Source organism: Zonotrichia leucophrys, chromosome 1 (assembly GCF_028769735.1).
Source record: "Zonotrichia leucophrys gambelii isolate GWCS_2022_RI chromosome 1, RI_Zleu_2.0, whole genome shotgun sequence".
Taxonomy (NCBI): domain Eukaryota; kingdom Metazoa; phylum Chordata; class Aves; order Passeriformes; family Passerellidae; genus Zonotrichia; species Zonotrichia leucophrys.
Window position 1 is genome coordinate 92408668 of NC_088169.1, and position 11039 is coordinate 92419706.

Sequence of the window (11039 nt, forward strand, 5' to 3'; positions counted from 1 at the left end):
TATACATAAGTGTTATCTGCTTTCTCTTTTACTTACCATCAATTTCTTATTCTTGCTGGAAGAAAGAGAGTTGCTAGTGATGGAATGAAGTAGAGCTACATGCTGGGGGGATTGGTGAAATTTGTGAGATTTAGTTGAAGATGCAAATTTGTTATATTATCTCAGAGTCTGGTAGAATAAATCCCGACACTTCAGACCTGAAGGCATGGAGCACATTTGCACAAGAAGGCTTGGGGTGTAAATCATGCTTTGCTCAGAGTTTAGGCACTAGGAATTGTGATGCCCATGCCTTAAGCTGGCTCCTTCAAAGAGAGCTCTTTAAGCACCATCAAGGCACATTGCAATGCAGTGCTGTGATTTTTTTTTTTATTTTTTTTTTTGTCTGTAGGGTTCAGACCTACTGGGATGTTAGGGTTCCAGGAAAGGTAACAGCCACCTGACACCCTTCATCATCCCAGGATTTCAATCCAGACCCCCCTGCCAGCACAGAGGAGCTCTAAGCTGTTGTGACAAATATGCTTCTCTTCACACACACCACTGCTAAACCTTCCTGCCTGTAGCACCGGTGACAATCCAGCCACAATTAATACTGCTCAGATGGAACTGAGCTCCTCTCCCATTCTATCATTCAGACACAGATGAAAGGCTGAGGGAACAGCTGATTTTCCCCTTCCTGTGATGTATTCTCTTTTAAACACTTGACTCAGCAGAGAGGTGACCAAGCATCCCCTGAATGATTTGGATTGCAGCAGGCACCTGGGCTTTTCCTTAGCCCGGAGTGACACAAGTGCTGGCACTTGGTGATTTGACACTCACAATGTATTGAATGTGGCAGGGGAAGAGATTAAGACAGGCAGAGAAAATATTTCCTAGCTGGGGAAAATGAATAAGATACCCATCCTGACGCATGTCCAATAGCAATGGAAACTATGGTTTGCAGAAAGCTGGACAATAATATCCCCGGTGCTTTTGCACAGAAGTTGTGTTGTGAACATGCACCAGAAGCAGTTTTCAGAGTAATTGCCATTTTACATACTGTGATAAACGTCATACCAGATAAACTTCTCATTGCTCAAGCTGAGGTACAAGAGCAAATTGCATCTCTGTCTGGTGTTGCACTCAGTGATAAAACATTGTGGCTGAGAGTCCAAGGATAAGTACGGACCACTAGCCAATTTCTGATAAAGGTATGTGTTTTGCTAGAGAGAGTCATTTTTCCTTGCTTGGGTTGGTGCCCTATCAGGCATTGTTGGAGTGTAACCCAAGAGTCTTTCCCTTACAGAGGAGGATGCTGGTTGAGTAGATGCTTATCTTGCTTCAGGAAGAACCAGTGTTGGCTCTCTTCCTTTAGTGTGATCCTGGAGACCCCAACAAGCCTGCTATGGACTGGGAAACCACTTTTCAGTTGTGTCAGCTTCTCTTTCCTCATCATCCCAAGGATTTGAAACTGATGAATGAGATCACAACAACTGTGGGATTGACCATTTATAGAAAACAAGAATTTTTTTCAAGGGATTATAAAGAAATTTTAATCTATATTATCACTCTATCTGTATGTGAATGAGTATCAGTACTTCCAGACCTCCAGTCTCACATTTATTACACATGTTTTATGTCCTCTGCTGCAAAGACTTTCTCCCATCTGTCTGTCCCCTGCTCAGCAAACAGTCCCTGTAACCCAGGCCCAGGGAGGCTGCAGATGAGGCATCCTGTTGTGATGGACAGCTGCTCATCTGCCTCAGAAGCTCCTGCCTGCACAACTTAAAACATTCCCTCTGAAAACCCTTGGGAAGATGGAGAGATGCCACTTATTCCCAGTCTATTGCTGAATAACTAAACATGTGACATGGCCAGCACCACTGGCCCCATTTCAACAAACCCTGTGATAATTATCTAGAGGGAGAGCAATGAGACAAGAAAAACATTTAGGTGAAAAGCAGATGGAGAAATATTCCGTCTTGACTTATGGCTACTATCTAAGGGACTTCCTCCCTCCAGAACAGTTGAACAGATCCTGCTGTGTCCTGGACTCTGTCTCATCATCTTTGGACCAGAGCACAAGAAGTGCCTTTTCCACTAACTCCCACAAAACTCTGCTGCTGTAAATATGACAAACAAAGACTTCTTTTCCTTCCTTTGTGTAGTATGTCTTGGCATTAAATATGTTATCATGAGCTAACTGAAGACAGACAGACTTGACAGGTGCCAAGTTCCATTGCAGCAATTTTTATGGTTCTTATAGGCAAAAGAGCAAGCCATCTTAAAAGTTAGCCTCTAGCACTGTTATAAAACATGGATGTTGACACAATCCTGACACCACATCACATACTCCACACCCTGTGAGGCAAGCCACGAGTGCAAGAGCGAAAAAGCGACATTGAACTCAGCTCATCACAGACAAACTGCACTGAGATGGCAGCACACAGGGAAAGAAATGTTTCAGCTGCCCATGTTGCAGTGCAAAGAGACTCTGTAACAAGCAGAAGGATTAGAAATTCTCATTGATATAATTGGCATTGGTGAAACCTAGCGGGACAATTCACAGGTCTGGAATGTTAAAATCCATGGGTTTAATAGGTTTAGGAATAAGTGAGCAGAAAAAAGAAGTGGAGGTGGCAGTCTGCATTAAAGATGTCATCACTTGATTTAGAGTTATTGATAATCCAGAACCAAAGGATGTTGAATGCGTATGCTACCTAATAAAACTCAGGAGGCATGCAAGTACAGGGATGTTCCAGAGTGCTAAATCAAAGCAGAAAATAAGGTGAGTTATTCCTTAAGCACCTATCTCTTCTTCATACCTAATGCAGAAGGGAAAAAATGAAAGCACTGTTTTAATGAGCTTTGATTATAAGAATATATACTGGGGCTGACAGAGTTTAAAGGTTTCTAAAATTACAGATGATAATGACTGTGCGATGATTACATTAAATGTGGGCAAACAGAGGGCAGTTGCAAAGAGCTAATTTCTCAACAGCAGAAGAAAAATACAAGTGAAATCGATGGGGAAAAATTAGGCATGAAAGATAAATGAAAATTGGCAGGTCTTAGAGAAAAATTTGCTAGAAAAAAAGTACATCTTTTCAATCAAGAAAAGGGATGCTTTGCCTTGAGAGCTCATCATCCTTATTCAGCTGCAAAGTCAAAGCAGCAATCAAAAACTGGGAAGACATGTAGGAAAAATGAGTTATACTGTATCAGAAAACAGATGACAGTCAATACAAATTAGAAGTCATGAATATAGAAAATTGATAAGGGAAACTAAACATAAGTTGAAAACAAGTGTGTGGTAAGGTTAAGGACAATAAGAACTTTAAATGTCTAAGGGACAAAATAAATTCTATCAAGGTTCAGGAATAGCGGAGATAATATTTTTTCATACATTGTAAAAAAGGAGACTGACTTAAGTACTTCCAGTCTGTATTAAAAAAATTAAAAAAAAAAAAGACAACATTTTAAGAAGATGAAGAAGTGCTTTCCAGTCCATTAGTTTCTTAAGCTATTAAACATCACCCACTAAGATTAGATATTTTAGTATTTCCAGATCTGAATGATTTTTACCCAAGAGTCCAAAGGAGTTCACTGTGTCACCTATTGATTAGAGTCAGTAATCTACAGTAAACAAACCTTGGCATGGAGGCAAAATCTCAGAAGACCAAGAGAACTCTAATGCTGTGTTAATGCAGCAAAAAAGGCAAGCAGCTTGTTCCAGTGGTAGGTCACATGGCCAGATGTCCGCTGCTGATAAAGTAATGAGCACAAATATAATTAATGACAATCAATGTGTCAAACCTTTTGTGATTCTCTTGGACTTGTGAGTTTAGCTGAAGAAGTTAACCACACAGATTTCTCTTCACTTAGTAGTGCATGATATTCTGATTTAAAGCCAGACCTGTGATTATTTTACAACATCCATAAAGCACATCATAAATGGGTTAAGAGTAAACAGCTGTAAGGCCTTTAAAGAGAGTTGTCAGGAAGAGCAGCTCTTCAAATGGGGATGGTATCTCGCACAGCTCCACAATCAGAAATGGGCCTGATGCCTAATGATCTGGAAGTAAATAAAAAATCACAGCCAGTAAAGTTTATAGAGAGATAAAGTCTGGCAGAGTAGTAAATATGAGAAAAAAGCCATCATGGACCCTGAACTGTACTCAATAGCAAGTGGATGCTTACAGACAAAATGCATTTTGACGTGGTTCAATAAAAAACTAAGAAGAAAGAGCACAAGCTATTCCTACCACAAGTGTCTTGTGACACGTCAGCTCTGAAGAGGATCTAGTGGCAAAGCCAGACAAGCAATGATCATCTTGTACTGCTGCTTAACAAAGAGAGATAATAAGAGCTTTCAATGCCGAAGTAAAAAGTGATTCTTACTTCTCTGTTGCAGAAGGGTTATTTTATGTTTGCATGAGAGTATTAGAGAATCACAGGATATGCTGAGTTGGAAGGGACCCACAAGGATCATGGAGTCCAGCTCCTGGCCTTGTGCAGTACCATCCCCAAGAGCCACACCCTGTGCCTGAGAGCATTGTGCAAACACTTCTTGAACTCTGTCAGGCTGGATGCTTCCCTGGGGAGCCTGTTCCAGTGCCCAACCACCCTTCTGGGGGAAGAACCTTTTTCTAGTATCCAAACTAAACCTCCCCTGACACAACTTGAGGCCATTGCCTCAGGTCCTGGTTGCCAGCAGGATGAGATCTGTACCTGCGCCTCCACTTCCCCTCACACAGAAGCTGTGTAATGCAATGGAGTCTCCCCTCATTAATCAAAGTGGAGAATACTACGTTCAGCTCTGGTGTCCATCCTTTAAAGGATGCTGAAAAATCAAAGAGAAAAACAAACAGCAACTAAAATCTTTAGAGATCTGGAGAAAGTGCTTTTCTATGAGAATCTTGGACTGAGTTTGTTTCATTTATCAAAACCAGGACAAAGAAGTGATTTGATTGCAACTTACAAGTACCTTAATGGGGAGAAAATGCCAGCTACTGAAGGGATCTCTCTAATCGAGCAGAAAAGAAATAATGCAGAAGTCACTGACTGAAAGCTGGACAAATTTGGGCTGGAGGAAAAGCATGAATTTCAACAAAGAGGATGGTCAGCCAGGAAACAGCACTGACATAAAATGTGGACGTCACATCCCCTACTCTCCTTAAATGAAGACTAAACACTCATCTAAAAAAAAGATGCTTTCATGAAACACAAGTTCTTCCTGCCATTATAGTGGCAATGGAATAAGAATATGAAAGGCCCACAGTGCACAAAAGGTCAGACTGTTTGATCAAACTGTGATTCCTTTTAGCCTGAAATGTGGCAGGCCCAGGAATTGCATTTGCCTTCAATTGGTCAAATGAGCCACACTGTAAAAATCTAATCTCCAGAAAAATGAAAAGAGGGTCTTTTTCTGCAGCCTGCAAATGTGTTATTCCTCTCTACTGACCATCCACTGTGGAAGCAGATGGGGACCTTAAAGAAGAAAACCTCACACTCTGCTGCTTCTTCATCTGTCTTTATTGTTGCCTTTAGATGTTTGGGTAGCAATCCCTAAAAATCAGCAAAACATAAGCACAAGATCACCTGTGGCATAGCATTGTGGAGAGTATTGAACTCACTTCTCTCATTTGGAAGTCTGTCTTCTGCTAAAACCCTCTGGCATTATTTGCTGGTATTGCATTTTGCTGCAGTGTAGCAGGGAAAGAATTTGCACAAAGCAGGATCAACTAAAGGCAGCCACAGAGCCAGGAAAGATCTTTAATTCACAGGACAAAACAGCACTGATAATACTTCCAAAGCAGCTGGGGGCTGGCTTAGTCATCGAGCCAGGCTGGCTGCACAGCCCAGACCACAGGAGAGTGGGAATTGCCCCATTTATGACGTTTCCCTCCAGTGATACACCAGAGGCCACCACAGCACCTCACCTCCTGTTTGAGGTGTGAATGCCCAGGTATTGTTTCTCTGCTGCCAGCCCAGGGGCTGGCTCCTGAAGGTCAGTCTGGTGAACTTCTCCTTGAGTAAAGGCAAAAGAATGGAAAAAGCCAAAAGGAAAAAAACTCCATCTTGCAGATAATTAACAATCATATGCAGCTTCCCAGAATTTCCAGAGTAGTTCCTTGATCCTCTCAGGACCATGTGTTAGCCTTGTGAATCAGAAACAAGCTTTTCTCTTTCTTTTGCCACATAATTGCCACTTTTTTTTCCCATTCTTTTGCCTATTTTCTCCTTCCCATCATCAGTACACCTTCATTCCTTTCTTTGATCCTTCTTACCCCAGCTGATAATTTCCATTTTCTGTTCCCTGTATCTCTTCTTCTGTCATCTCTTTTGCTCCATACTGTTTTCTCTCATATTCCCTCTCTCATAGCTCTATCACAGCAGTGCCCTGACAGAGGAAAAGTGATCTCTTTCTATAAGAACAATACAGCTGCAGCCTCAGCCTATTTAATGAAAGCCTTGAGTTTATGGCAAGAACAGCTTCTGAGTCCCTGAGGTAGAGGCAATATTTTGTATTAATATTTGATATCTTATTTAGGATGTTAAATCAGCTGCCTGAAATCTCCCTGGAACAGATGAAGGCAGAGCTCTGTTTAAATGATATAGTGCTAAGCCAGGCTGATGGACCACCCTTCTTGTCTTCCTGCCAGACCTCTCTGAGCTGCCCTGGTTTTAGATGGAGCACAACCTGCTGTCAGTCAGAGAACCAGAGGGACAGTATTTATGAAACCCCCATACAGCTTAAGATTCCCTGCAGCTGTATCATCTTCCAACTTTTGCCTTGAGTTGCTTCTCTCTCTGGTGGAGTGCCTAACCCCAAATGCTGAGTCAGATGCCTTCCCACATACCTTAGACCATGCAAAGAAGATGACTGTGCATTTTTTTACTCCCTCATTTTCACAGACACACACACACATATGCAAAAGGACATTCCTCCACTGTCTGTGTCCACATATGTGGCTGGGGGAATTAAAAGAGACCTCACACTCATTGCTTCAAGATACATAAAGCCAAAGTGATTTGGACCCTGTTGAAGATGAAGATTTCCCAACTTTCCCCTTTAAGCTTCATTCAGTTGATGCTTGTACTTTCTCTCATGTTACCCCCAAAACATGTGTATGCACCCTTGTCTTTTCTGCAGATGTTCTGGAGACCCTCATCTCCAGGGCAACCTCATCCTTCCAGATCTGTTCCTACAGCTCCTGGCTGAGCTCCTCTCTCTCCTTTCTGAAACTCTGCATCTCAAGGTGGCATTAGCAGCAGCCTACTTCCCTTCCCAAGCCTAAAAGGGCTTGCTAAAGGTAACTCAGGGCACAATTTGCCCTCATTGCATTTTTCTGTGCTTGAAGCGGGGGGGTGGGACAAAAGGTAAATCTCTTTTTGTCTCTCATCTTCTTCCTGAGAGAAGATGATGGGATGCAAGGAAGTAAGAAAAGAGAGGCAAAGGAAGAATATGCCTCTTTTAAGCCCTCACTGCCTTTCTGCTCCAGGAGGCAGGTGAGACTGGGGAAGATCAGTCCTTCAAGCCACAGGCATGGCTTGTGTTCAGACAGGCATCAATGCTGCAGGACCTGTAGTCAGACACAAATCATGAAACTTGGGGAAAAAAACCATTCCTCCAGGCCTGGAGGTTTGGTCTGAAGAGGTCAGAGCTATAAAAAGCTGTGATCTTTGTGTACTGCTTCTTGAAGATAACATTTCCATCTACTGTGCCCCGGGGAAGCCCTGGTACAATGGCTCTTCACTGCATGTCTGCTGCCCTTCACAGAGGCCCTTTTCAAAGCCTGCCTTCCTTTTTTCAGGACACAGTATCTCAGCATGAGAGACCTCAGCAAATGGGTCAGTGGGAGAAGGCAGGTTACCTGCCCCACAAACACCCAGAAGGGCAGTAACAGGAGTATGGAGGAGAAAAAGAAAACTAGCTTTTTTCCTCCCTTCTGGGCTTGGGCAGACTGACAGGCACAATAAAATGTGTGGGTGTCACTTGGCAGGTGTGAATCGTTCAGACAAGCTACAGTACACATCTCTAGTTGTTTTAAACTGTCTTCATGCATCAGACTTTACCACCCCTTACACAGATTTATTGCCACAATCTTTCTTTGAAAGGATTAATGTCACCAAGACCTGGCTGCTTTGGACATTTGCATCAAGGCTGCCAGCCTGGTAGTCAACATTTCCTCCATGGCAGTATCTTTCCCAAGTCATTTAGAAGAAGATCAATGCAGGAAAAGGGAAACTCTGGCATCCTTCAGGTGAAGCAGTGTCCTGTCAGCAAAATGACTGACCCTCTGCAGCTCCTCTCTGCTAATGCACAGTGCACTGAGCAGAGAAATCCCACCCAGGGCCTGGGGGCAGGTCTGGGGAGGAAATACAGCCAGAGGTCTGGGCAAGCATATGGAAAGTCACACATTCTCTGGTTAAACTCTGACGCTGACTCACTGCCTGACCCCCAGGCAAACCACTCCCTTTGCTGAGCTTGTTTTCCTGTGTGAGTTAGGGCTGATGGTAGGGACATAGCCCAGGGAAAAATGGGAGGGGTCTAAACTTACTACTGTGAGCAAAAAATCATTATTGGTGCTGAGCAATTAGGTGTGCCTTTGTGTTTGGCAGATTCTGGTGTTAGATCTGGCTTCATGCAATCAGAGGATTATTTTTTCCCGAGGAATGGTGGTCAGATTTATCTCAATAATAAATCAGAATAGCTTCCCAGTATTTTTAATTTCCTCATGAAAGCAACACAAACATTTTTCCACCCCAAAGCTAGCACTTCCTCCTCTCTCTCGCTCACTGCTGGCTAGTCAGGAGCCCATGAGCAATTAAATTTCTTTTATCAGGCTGCCTGCCAGCGCAATTAACCCACCAGCTCCTCAGCAGAGCCATCACACTTTTGGGGAAGCAAAAGCCCATTGCCCCTTAGGACTGACAGTCCTGCTTCCCTTGCTCTGCACAGTTTCTCCCTGTGCATTACATCCTCCCTAGGATTAACCATTTTTTATGGCTTTTTAGGGCTTTTTTCACCTCAGGACTGTGCAATCAAGCGGCACCTTGCCCTGTGTGTACCCGTGTCTCTTTGTGTATTTAAGCAAGCTGGAGGATGCTGGCCTCTCACTGCAACAAGCACAGCCCTGAAAGCTCTGCAGAACTGCACTGGTGCCAGGCAGCCTCCCTCCAGTACTGTACCCTGGCTCCCAAGGGCACATTTTCTTCCTTATATAAAATACACAGTTCTTCATGTCCTTCTTTTTGCTACTGCGACCAGTCCTATTTTGGTCATATACATTTGTGCTATAAATGGTATCCTGAAGTCAGAGCTTATCAACATTGGCTCTGGTCTCAGGGCTTCTTTTCAAAGGTGCATTGACATTCGTCCATCTAATTTACTTCCCTTATTTTTGGCTGCTTTTTTTTTTTTTTCAGCAAATTGGTCAGGGAACATGGTAATAAGCAAAAATTCAAAAATAGACATCTGATAATGATCTTCTACCCCTAAAATTGTCTTGCTTTTTGAAGCTAGTAATTCAGCACTTCCCCTACAACTCCCGCTTTAGAAACTACTTGGTTTTGATTTTCCCTGTGTCCTTAAGATACTTTAAGTATCGACTCTCTGCACCAGTCAGTGTATGTTTAGCAGGGAAGGTAGAAAAGAAAGCTGCTGATAGTTATCCCCACTCTGACTGTTTAGTTTTCAGACTAAGTTCACTGAGGTTGAACATTTCTGCAATCAGTTCTGTAAGAGATCATGTCCTTTAGGCTGCCATATCCTCCCCTTGGAGCTGCAGAAATAAATCCATGAGATGCTGGAAGGCCACCTGTGGCCCGAGAGCCCAGACATCAGTGTAATCTTGTAAAGGTGGCACAGCAGATTTCCATTTGCATGCCAGCTCCAGGGCAATCAGCCATACACTCTGGCAAGGTCTCATATGGCCATGTACCTGCTTCTGCTTGGCACTTGCAGCAGAACAGCTCAGGGAAGCAGAGGGTAGTGGTGCTTCAAAGGGAGGGGAGCACCGAGCACTGTGAAGAGACAGCAAAGGCAGTGATTCTGTTTGCTGCAGACACCAAGAGCTGTGCTGCTTCCTTCCTTCACCCACCCTTGGAGGACTGTTGGGTGGGAAGAAGCATGTCTTTTTTATATCATGCATTGCCCTGCATTGCTGCCTTTCCTATGTACAAATGTGTTGACAAACTTGCTAAAGATGTTACCTCTTCTGGCTAACTGTCCCTTTGGCTATGTATCCCCCTGTTCCCTCCACAACTGTGTGTTTCTACCTACAAAAAAATAAAAAATAAAAAAGAAGGGTCATTTTTTTTCCCCACATCTGAAGTGCAGTTCAGAGCTTCCTGGGATTTCACTCAGGCCAGAGACATAGTAAATCAACTTCAAAGATTCTCCTCAGAGTGCTCCATCCCATAATCTTCACCACCTCCTTCCCTGCTCAGCCCAAACGGCTCTTGCCATTTTGCCTGTAGTTTATCTTCAGTTGCAGGTAGTAACAATAAAGCTTTTCCTCATTGCCAGCCTGATTAGTTTTATCAGCCAGCCTGCCTTGCTTTTTTTTTTGTCTGGGATTTTTCCTTACGCTTCTCTCTCTTATCTCTACACTGTGATGGAAATGTTTGGGGTTTAGCTGTGGACTGAAGTCCAGAAGACTTTAGGCTGTCTGCCATTCAATAGATCAAATAGAGAAGGTCCTGCTGAATCATGTGCAACCTCCCACTGGGCACACAAAATGCAGGACAAAAATCACCTGAGCTCTATTCACCTGCTTACATTTCTTCTTAGGGCCTGATTCGTCCTCTTGACTAATTTTTCCATCCAGTGATGATCAAAAGACCTTAAAATGGCTTTTTCGAGGGGGAGAAAAGACTGGAAGCAGTCCTCTACTTCATCAGAGTTTCTCAGCCTACTCAGAAATACTTAACCAAGCCTTGCACAGCTCTTTCTGCTGTAGTGCTGTGTAGTGGAGCTCCCTCTGGCCATCAGGTCATATTATCAGAGATAATCAGAGCGTATCAGTTTCACACAAAGCTCAGCCAGACAAGAAAGA